This window comes from Meriones unguiculatus, chromosome 5 (assembly GCF_030254825.1).
Source record: "Meriones unguiculatus strain TT.TT164.6M chromosome 5, Bangor_MerUng_6.1, whole genome shotgun sequence".
NCBI classification, from domain to species: domain Eukaryota; kingdom Metazoa; phylum Chordata; class Mammalia; order Rodentia; family Muridae; genus Meriones; species Meriones unguiculatus.
In genome coordinates this window covers 50,161,866-50,171,692 of record NC_083353.1, presented here as the reverse complement: position 1 = coordinate 50,171,692, position 9,827 = coordinate 50,161,866, and the positions used below count along the sequence as shown (strand labels likewise).

The window sequence follows — 9,827 nt, the reverse complement described above, 5'->3', positions numbered from 1 at the left end:
TACTGACTTCTTCAGAGAGATTTTTAACAGTGGTTATTATGAATATTGTAACTGTGGGTGTGACCCTAAGCTGAACCTCACAATCCTATCCATGTACAAATGCAGTGGACGCTTCTTACCTGTCTTTGGAGCTAGCTGCTGGTCCATAATTGAACCCTCTCAGATGTTGGCTCATAGCAGCCCAGACTGCAGCCCCTCCACAGTATCTCTGCATGTAGCATCTACACCTGGCTGGTGGCTGTCTTGCCTTCACTGTGGTGCCAGCCATGTCTCCTCAGTGTCCCTAATTTCCCTAGCAGAAGAGTACCATAGGAAGGACAGGTTCTCCATTTAACTGCAGTCCAACCCCAACCACATGCAGTGCAGCCACACCCCTCAGGCCTTTTGTCCAGTTTTGCTTCACCTTAGGTGCTGATGGTGTGACAGGCTGCTGTCAGGCAACACGATCATGGCAAACCACAGTCCTTTGTGGGCATGAGTCTGGACATGAGGTATAAGTGTGGAAAAACTACACTATACACCATTTTGTCAGAAACAGATATGTTTGAACCTGTGCTGCAGAGGAAAAGACAGACATCCTGCCCTCCAGCCTTCACCCTGGATTCTGCGCAACAGAAAGGTCATAAGTGACCAAACTTGGAGTAGGGTCTGTTAGGGCTTTCTGCTCTCTGCTTCTGTCCTGACCACTGCATCAAGTCCACTGTCTATGAAATGTGTCCCTAGTTTGGGGCCATGTGAGGTTCTATGTCCCACAGGATGGTGAAGGACTTAGCTTATCATGGGATGCCACTCTGTGGAACTGAAGAGACTGCTCTTTGATCCCTGTGTGATGGGACTTTTAGCACCACTTTGCTCTGAGGTCCAGCCCTCGTTGCTGCCTCTCACCAATAAAGTGCAGATTTCTCCTTGCTGCTTCTTTCTCTATATTGGGCATGCTTTCTAATCTGCATGCAGAGCCCCACCCCTCCATCCCAGTGCACAAAATTCCCAGATGCGGGTTAGTCAGATGTGACATTTCATGTTCTGTCCCCACGATCTCCCTTCCTTTCTTCAGAACAGCAGAGGCAGAAAGAGTGGGATTTCTTGACATGTAAAATGCAGTGTTGGTGCAGGATACAGTGGCTAGGCAAGGACCACTTCAGCAATTCAGGAGGCAAACTGCACTTACACATGAAGTAAAAATGAAACATTTTAAAGTATTTTTTTTTTAAAGAAAAGAGTGGTGCATTGGCTCAGAAGTCATTATATGTCTTAATTTTAATGAATCATAATATTTACATACTTGAGCCATGTTTGCCTGAGGGATGTGATTGCTGGTTTAGTCATTTGTGGAAGATGACTAACAGGATATTTTTCTGTAGGCTCTTCCTGGTACTGCCCTGAGGAAGGTGAATTGGTACCTAGGATGCCATCAGAGTGTTTCTAGACTGTACTCTGGAGAAAAGGGCTAGTATTTCCTTTGTTGTATCTGTGAATTTAACCTGTAGAGAAAACTTTGCAGTGGTTTTAAAGTAATTATAAAATAAACTCACAAATCATATTCATTATTATAAGCCCACAGCACCCAAGCAACGTTGTCCCTTACTGTCTATGAGGGAAGTTAGCCAAACCACACTGAAAATGACAGCACCCACACCTTTTATTCACAAGTAATTAATATCTGGGACAATATGAGGTTTATATTACTGTGTCTGTATATCTTGTGTGTTTAAAATGAGATAAAAGAGCAGGGAGCTAGATCTGAGGTTACTCTCATGATATTACCAGTGTATAATATATACAATCAATATATTATCAATATGCATTTTACCTTTTATTAAACAAATGTACTAAAATCCATGCATGTCACAAAGGTTGTGCTGGGTCCTAGTGATCAACTGTGACCCATTAAATACTGGAACAGATAAATGTCTTTGATTGACATCTTTGCTGAGCTTTTGATGGGAGCAAACTGTCTGTTCTCTGTCAGTATGGAAGCTGACAAAGCTGATTACACAAAATAGCAAGAAGAATGGCCAGAAGAGACAGTGGAACAGGACTGAAAGGTAGATACAGAGCAGAGGCTGTGTGAGGTCATGGTGCTCATGCCTTAGAGCACTGCAGCATAGCTGTTGTCCACACCAAGTGCTTGCATGATCCAAAGGAACACAAAGACCTGAAGGTGTCAAACACAGAGAAATGACAGTATGTGAAAAGGTGGAAATTATCCTGACTTGGTCAGAGCAGGACACACAGAGGTGCTGAACTAAGATACTGTACCCCTCATCTAAGTACAAATCTGTGCCAACTAAAATGGAAGAGGAGTCCACTTGTCCAGATTTTTACAATTGTCTACCTCAGTTCTGAAACTTTAAATAGCATAACTTGTTCGTGGGTGCTAAACACACCCCTCTTCTCTGGGGAACTTATGGATCCTTAAGTACACAGACATAGAATAAGCTACAGAAAGCAAGCACCTTACACACCTTAACTTTCTGATGAAATTCCTTTTCCATAGTGAGGGGACATATTTACAGCAACATTGTCTTCCTGTTTAAAAAATGTGAATGAAAACATAAACAGGCACCTTAAATTGTGTAGTATTTACTTATTTGAAGTGTGTGTGTGTGTTATGTCTCTGTATATATCAGTGTGCTGTTTGCATGTGCAGTGCTCACAGAGGGCAGAATTTGGCATGGAAACATGTATTCTAAATGTAGGCTTAGCCACTGAGCCAAACACGTATTTTACAGTAAATACTCTATCTAATGTCTTTCATCAACATTTCCTTATAATTTAACTCAAGATTTATTTACTTTTATATTTAATTATTTGTTTGCATTATATGCAGATGAGCACAGGTGCCACAGAGACCAGATGAGGTCATCCATGCCCTATTGCTGGAGTGACAGGTGGCTGTAAGCCAGTTGACTTAGATGCTGGAACTGACCTCAAAGGCCCTGCAAGACCAGCCAGAGCTCTTAACCTTTAAGCCCTGGCTTCAGCCTCCTCTCTCTGCACTTGACTGTGGCTATGACTTGACTCTCTGCTTTGTGCTCCTGATTTCACCTCTCATTAACGATGGTCTATGACCTGAGAGTTAATCCAAATAAACCCTGTCCTCCTCTATGCCAGTTTTGATTATGGTGTTTTAGTGCAACAACGGAAACAGAAAGGGGAAATAATCAAAACTTTTGAAGCTTTTCCTATACCTGACAAGATGACAAAACAAAAACCAGGGAATGCCCCCAAAAAAAGTCAAAATAAGGCAGTGGTAAGGAATCATTTCTGTAATACATGATCATTTTAATACACAGGAAACTTGAAGCAGCAAGGGAGCCCACCTATAGGTACACAATCCAGGCATGACTGACAATGAGAAGGTTTGGCGCTCAGGAAAACTTGAGTACTGAGGGGTGTATTGGGCTGGGCCCACCAATATTCCTAAAGGCAATAGTGTTTGGTACCAATGTTGCTGTTACTGTTTGTGATGAATAATTTCTCTTGCCTTTCTTCTCAGATATTTCTTCTATTTCCTTTTCTCATACAATGAGAAGAATCAAGACCCTTTATGGAGTTGTTGACACATTATACATTTTTCTCTGAGGTAGGCATTGGGATCTCCTTCAACATTAACCTCTTCCTCTTCCACCTCTTTGAGGTCCTTCTTGAAAGCAGGCTCCGGATCATTGACCCACTCATCAGTCTCTTGGCCCTCATCCACCTTGGGATGCTAACAGTCATTGGGTTCGCAGCTGCTGACATTCTTGCATCTCAGAATATGTAGAATGACATCAAGTGTAACTCCCTGTTACACTTGCACAGGCTTTTGAGGGGCCTCTCTCTTTGTGTCACCTGCCTGCTGAGCATCCTTCAGGCCATCATCCTCAGTCCCAGAAGCACCTGTCTGGCAAAATCAAACCTAAATCCCCACAGCAGAGCCTGTGTCCCCTTCCTGTGCTATGGGCCTTTACATGTCCTGTGGTGCTCACTTCTCCTTCTCCTATGTTGCTGAGTACAATGTCACCTCACATGGTCTCATATTTGTCACAGAATCTTGCATTATTTTACCTATGGAGTATAGCAGCAGACCCTTATTTTCCATACTGAGGATATTTCGAGATGTGTCTTTTCTAGGTCTCATGGCCCTCTGCAGTGGGTACATGGTGGCTCTCTTGTGCAGACACAAGAAACAGGCTCGGCGCCTTCACAGAACCAGCCTTTCTGCAAAAGTGTCCCCACTGCAAAGGGCCACCAGGACCATCCTGCTGGTCATGAACTTCTTCGTCCTGATGTACTGTTTGGACTGCATCATATCTGCCTCCAGACTGATGCAGGACAGTGACCCAGTCCACCACAGTATCCACATGATGGTCTCCAATGGCTACACCACCGTCAGCCCCTTGCTGTTCATTGGCACTGAGAAATGAATTGCTTGCTTCTTAAGATCCTTGGTGGGGAGGACAGCACATGCTTAACGAGTAATTGAAGGACGAGTTCACTTAAGGAGCCAACTGACAGATGCTCGCTGACAGATGGTGAATCCCAGGCTAGTGTTCATGCTCCTCCAGAAAACTGAACAAATGACTCCTGCTTTGTTAAACTGCTTCCATTGAAATGTGGGTTACAACACCTGTGGAAATTTGAGCCAAATGTCTTCATGCGCATTTCTGCTTGGTGTCAGCAGGGGCCACCTGTTACACATCACAGATTAGGGTGCTCTGTGCACTTATCAATAAGCTACACTGTGTAGCACTTTTTAATAAGCCAATCACCTTAACACTTTGTATTTTACCTAATTAAATATGGATGCATTATCACAAAATCGCATATCATTCATCAACAGTTCTTTCATAGTTATGGAAAAATAATTGATTCAAAGTCTCAGATGCTTGCTTGTTTATATTAACAGCACTTAACCACAGCCACGATGGAAATAACTCTCTGTCCGTAAGCAGATGAATGTACCAACCACGTGTGGCCTTTATATATCATGGACTATTACTCAGCTTAAACAGGAAGGAAAGCCACCTGTAGGTGTAGGTCCACCACAGAGGAACACATACTTCCCGTGACATGTCAGTCACAGAATGACAAGCTTCTGTATATCTAGGGGTGGAACTGAGAGTACTGTACTGTAATGTTTCAAGAAAGGAAAATGCAATGGTGTTTGCCAGGGGTTGAGGAATGGCACAGTGGAGAATTCTTAATTGGTGTAGAATGACCATTCAGAACAAGAAGAAAAAACAGTAATCTTCTGAAACCCAATGAGAGGCTGGAGGGGTGGAGGGGTCTGGGCTGGGTAGGGGTGAGGTAACAGTGCTTTCTGCACAAGCATAAAGACTGAATTTGAATCTTCAACACCTATGTAAAAGCCATGCAGGGTGTGAGTTCTTGTAGCCTCCAGCACTGAGGGGAGGGGAAGGGCTGAGGTGCAGAGGTGCCCTAAAGCTTTATGTGGCACACTGATCCCTTGCTCTCTCCCCCAGCCTGCATAAACATCACAGACTGCCCTCTGGGTAGTGATTGTCCTTTACTCCCCGTTTCTTGGCAGGAAATATGATCTTTTCCACAAAGTAAAACTTCTCGTGCTTGCTTCGGCAGCACATATACTAAAATTGGAATGATACAGAGATGATTAGCATGGCCCTTGCGCAAGGATGACATGCAAGTTCGTGAAGTGTTCCATATTTAAAAAAAAAAAAAAAAACTTCTCCCCGTAGTGATATAGTTTCCAATCTCCCTGTCCCACCTGCCCCAATAAACCATCCTACCACACACCATCACACTAAAATTGACCAAGGAGGACACCATCATACCAGACACCATCGTACCAAACACCATCATACCAGACACCATCATATGAGGCACCATCACAACAAAAGAGATCAAGGAGGACACCATGACTGAAGAGACCAAGGAGGAAGAGAACGAGGGAAACAGCATCATACCAGACACCATCATAGGAGATACCATCACAACAAAAGAGATCAAGGAGGATACCATCATAACTGAAGAGACCAAGGAGGAAGAGAACGAGGGCAACAACATCAGGCCTGGCCAGCCTCAGGACGCTGGCACAGCTCTCCCTCAAAAAGAGACCGAGGACAACATCACACTTGGCCGGCCTCAGGACACTGGCACAGCTTCCCCCCACAACCAGCGTCAACGCTGGAAGCAGGTGAAGAAGACAATCATGAATGGCCTCAGACATCTGTGCTGCTGCTGACTGCCACCTGCTAAGACAAAGGCCGCCTCATGTAAGAACATGACTCCAATGAAAAGGGACCTTGGAGCCACCCTCAGCACCAGGTGAGTGCATTACTTCACTTCATTTTATTCACTTTTCCTTCTGTCCTTTGTAACTAATCTCTCCCTAGTGCTATAGTTTCCAGTCTGCCTGTTCTACCTGCCCCAAGATGGGTTCCCATGTTGAGAACTGAGGCCTACAAGCAGCCTGATGGGAATTCTTTAGAAAGAGCCTCCTGCCATCCTTTTGCAAGTGCCCTGCACCCACACACATGCCAAACCCATCACAGGTTACATTGCTTGAGTCCTCAGACCCAACTCAGAACAAAGCCTGGAAAACTCAGTCTTGGAGTGCCTGCAGTGGTAGCTGTGCCCTCTCTTGACACCAATTCTGCCCTAGTTACTCACCTCTTGCATATCTATTCTTGTTCCTTCAAGGCGACCATTCACATTGGATCCCACACTCACCACCACATGACACACTGTGAGGGTGTGATAGGTGTCCTGACAAGTCTAACTAGAGACTCTTGGAGGAGCAACCCACTGTGTCCCTGTGTCATGGCAGCCTCAAGCCCCTACCTCGTGTATGTACCAGCTGGACAGATCTTAAGGCTGCTTCCATTTCTTCAAGTCTCTGCCCTTTGCATATTCTTGCACAGTTAATCAGCCTTGCACAGCCTTTGGGGAGAGTTCTGGGAAGCCTTATCTTTCCATCCTAGTATCACAGTGGTAAGACTTCATCTCTTGTGTTCTTTCTCCCTAGACTGTATAGTATAAATGATTTATAAAATCTTTATATTATAGTATAAAAAGATCTTTATATAACTTATATTATTATAAAGATTTATAAATCATTTACACTATAGTATAAAGATCATTTAAATGACCTCTATATAATTTATAATATAAAGATTTATAGATCATTTATACTATAATATACAATAAATTCTAGTATAGGATAAATTATAGTATAGTATAAGTGATTTATAAATCATTTATACTTTAGTATACTATAAAGGATAGTAAAGTATAAATGGTAGTATAGTATAAATGATGCTATATATAGTATAAATGATAGTATAGTATAAATGATACTATATATACTATAAATGATAGTATAGTATAAATGATACTACATATAGTATACATGGTATAATTTATACTATACTATCCTTTATATTATACGATCATTTAAATGATAGTATAGTACAAATGATACTATATATAGTATAAATGATAGTATAGTATAAATGATACTATATATAGTATAAATGATATAATTTATACTTATACTATAAAGTATAATATAAGTAAAGTATAAATGGTAGTATAGTATAAATGATACTAAATATAGTATAAATGATATCATTTATACTATACTATCATTTAGAGTATACTATAGTATAAATGATTTATAAATCTTTATAGTATAAATTATATAGGGATCATTTAAATGATCTTTATACTATAGTATAAATGATTTATAAATCTTTATAATAGTATAAGTTATATAAAGATCATTTTATACTATAGTATAAAGATTTTATAAAACATTTATAGTATAAAGTTTTATAAATCATTTATAGCATAAAGATTTTATAAATCATTTATAGTATAAAGTTTTATAAATCATTTATAGTATAAAGATTTATAGTATAATAGGCAAAGAATTGCTTCATCTTACTAGATATATATGTAGGTTCATTATCAGTCTTAATTTGTGAAGGTATCCCCAATATTTCCACTATTTCCAATAACTGTGTAATTACACAATAAGCCTTTTCAGCACTTAAAGCAGTTGCCCGTTGAAACCCTGGGTATACACCTATGGTACGGTGTACATACCTTTGTTTTCCAAATTGTGCAGAATGAAACACATCCATCTGCCATATTTCACTTTTTTCGTATCCCTAGGCTTACTTCCAGCACGCAGTCGAGTGTGGTTATACAGAGGACATGTGGGACATTTTTTATTATTTCTTTGCTTGTTGCCCAAGTTATAGAAAAAAAAAATTATCTTTTACTTTTAACATCGTGTCTTTCATGAAATGTTGAGGTGTTGTAATTGATCACTTTCCTCATTTGCTTGTACCAATGGACCTGGAAAGCCTGTATGAGACCGAATCTGCGTGATATATAACGGAGGGTTTCTACTTTTGTTAAGCCTTTTGCAGTTGCATGAATAATAAAGTTAATTCTAAACCATCAGGAATAAAGTCAGCAGTTTCTATATGACAAACAACTCATTCTACATATTGAGAGCCAGCAATTATATTAAGATTCAGGGAAATCTACTAATACCATAAGGATTACATACAATTTTGATTTTTGAATCGATTTTTGAACTGAACTATATGGTCTTTTGATCACCTGGCTTTTATGTGTGTGTGTGTGTGTGTGTGTGTGTGTGTGTGTGTGTGTGTGTGTCTGTGTTGTAAATCTTTAATCTCTCACTTGGAAGACAGAGAAAGGTGGCTGTCTGAGTTTGAGATCAGCCTGGTATACAGAGTAAACGACAGGACAGCCAGGGCTACACAGAGAAAGCCTGTCTTGAAAAACAAAAAAACAAAAAACGGTGACCATCAAAAAGCCACAGTTTTCCATCTGTGAAATGGGGACACAGTCATTGTAGGATTCTTAGCAAGAATGCAATCCTTAAGGCTCCAATATCATCCATGGTGGTCAGCACCCTGGAGGGTTGCAAAGCCATTGCAAAGGCTTTGGGATCCATTTTCTCTCATCAGGAAAACCAAAGGAGTTCAATAGTCTTAGCCTATTGCTTCACAGCCACCACCCTCTGCCTTCGGGTGAACCAGTTTAATCCTGGGAGGTTTTCCCAACTAGTCTTAGGGCTGTGTTCACAAATCCCACACCCAACAGTGTTCAGTTGGACTTAGCAGAGCATCCGGGTTTTCCTGCCCCTACTCTGAACCCCACAAACCCCAGAGCAAAATGACACTGGCAGTAGCTGAGGATGCGTTTTCCTCCCTGATTCCACTGAGACTGTGTTATTAGGATTTCACTGCTTATTCTAAAGAACAAGTTAATTTTCCCTTTTTGCATCAAATATGGAAAGGAATTACCCACTCACTGAGCTTCGCATATTTGCACATAAACTGGGCTCTTACAGGAGGAAGAGGGTCACTGGCACCAAGGGAAAACTGGACAGAACTGACTGGCTGGCTCAGGTCCCTACTCCTTTAGCTACCTGCCTTTCCTGCTACCATGCCTTCCCTGTCCTTATGGGCAGAAACTGGGGGAATCAGTGTGGTTGGTGCCCATGCATGGCTAGGTCATTCCTTGCTCTGAAATCATAAAGAGTCCTTGTGAGGAATGGTGGAACCTGGCCACATAGAGAACTCACTGGGACTGGGTTTGGTCCCATCAAGTGTGGCAGCCATTGGTTGCTAGACTGAATGGTTTGAGAGTTGGTGAATCACAGCATTGGCCAGCTCCCCTAGGACAACCAGACCTGTTGACCATCAGCAGATTGAGTTTCCCTCTAACACTGTCAGTTTTGTGGCAATAGCCTCTATTTATTCATTCATTGGTTTCAGGCATGATTATGCTTACCGTTATATTCTTCATCTATCTCATGC

At 41.4% G+C, this 9,827-nt stretch overlaps 1 non-coding gene across 1 annotated transcript; it reads left to right on the top strand.

Annotated features, from left to right (window-relative positions):
* Positions 1-5,567: 5,567 nt before the first annotated feature.
* LOC132654485 (U6 spliceosomal RNA) lies at positions 5,568-5,674 on the top strand. Its single transcript, XR_009592126.1, has one exon. It is a non-coding gene; the product is annotated as a U6 spliceosomal RNA (small nuclear RNA).
* Positions 5,675-9,827: the final 4,153 nt, after the last annotated feature.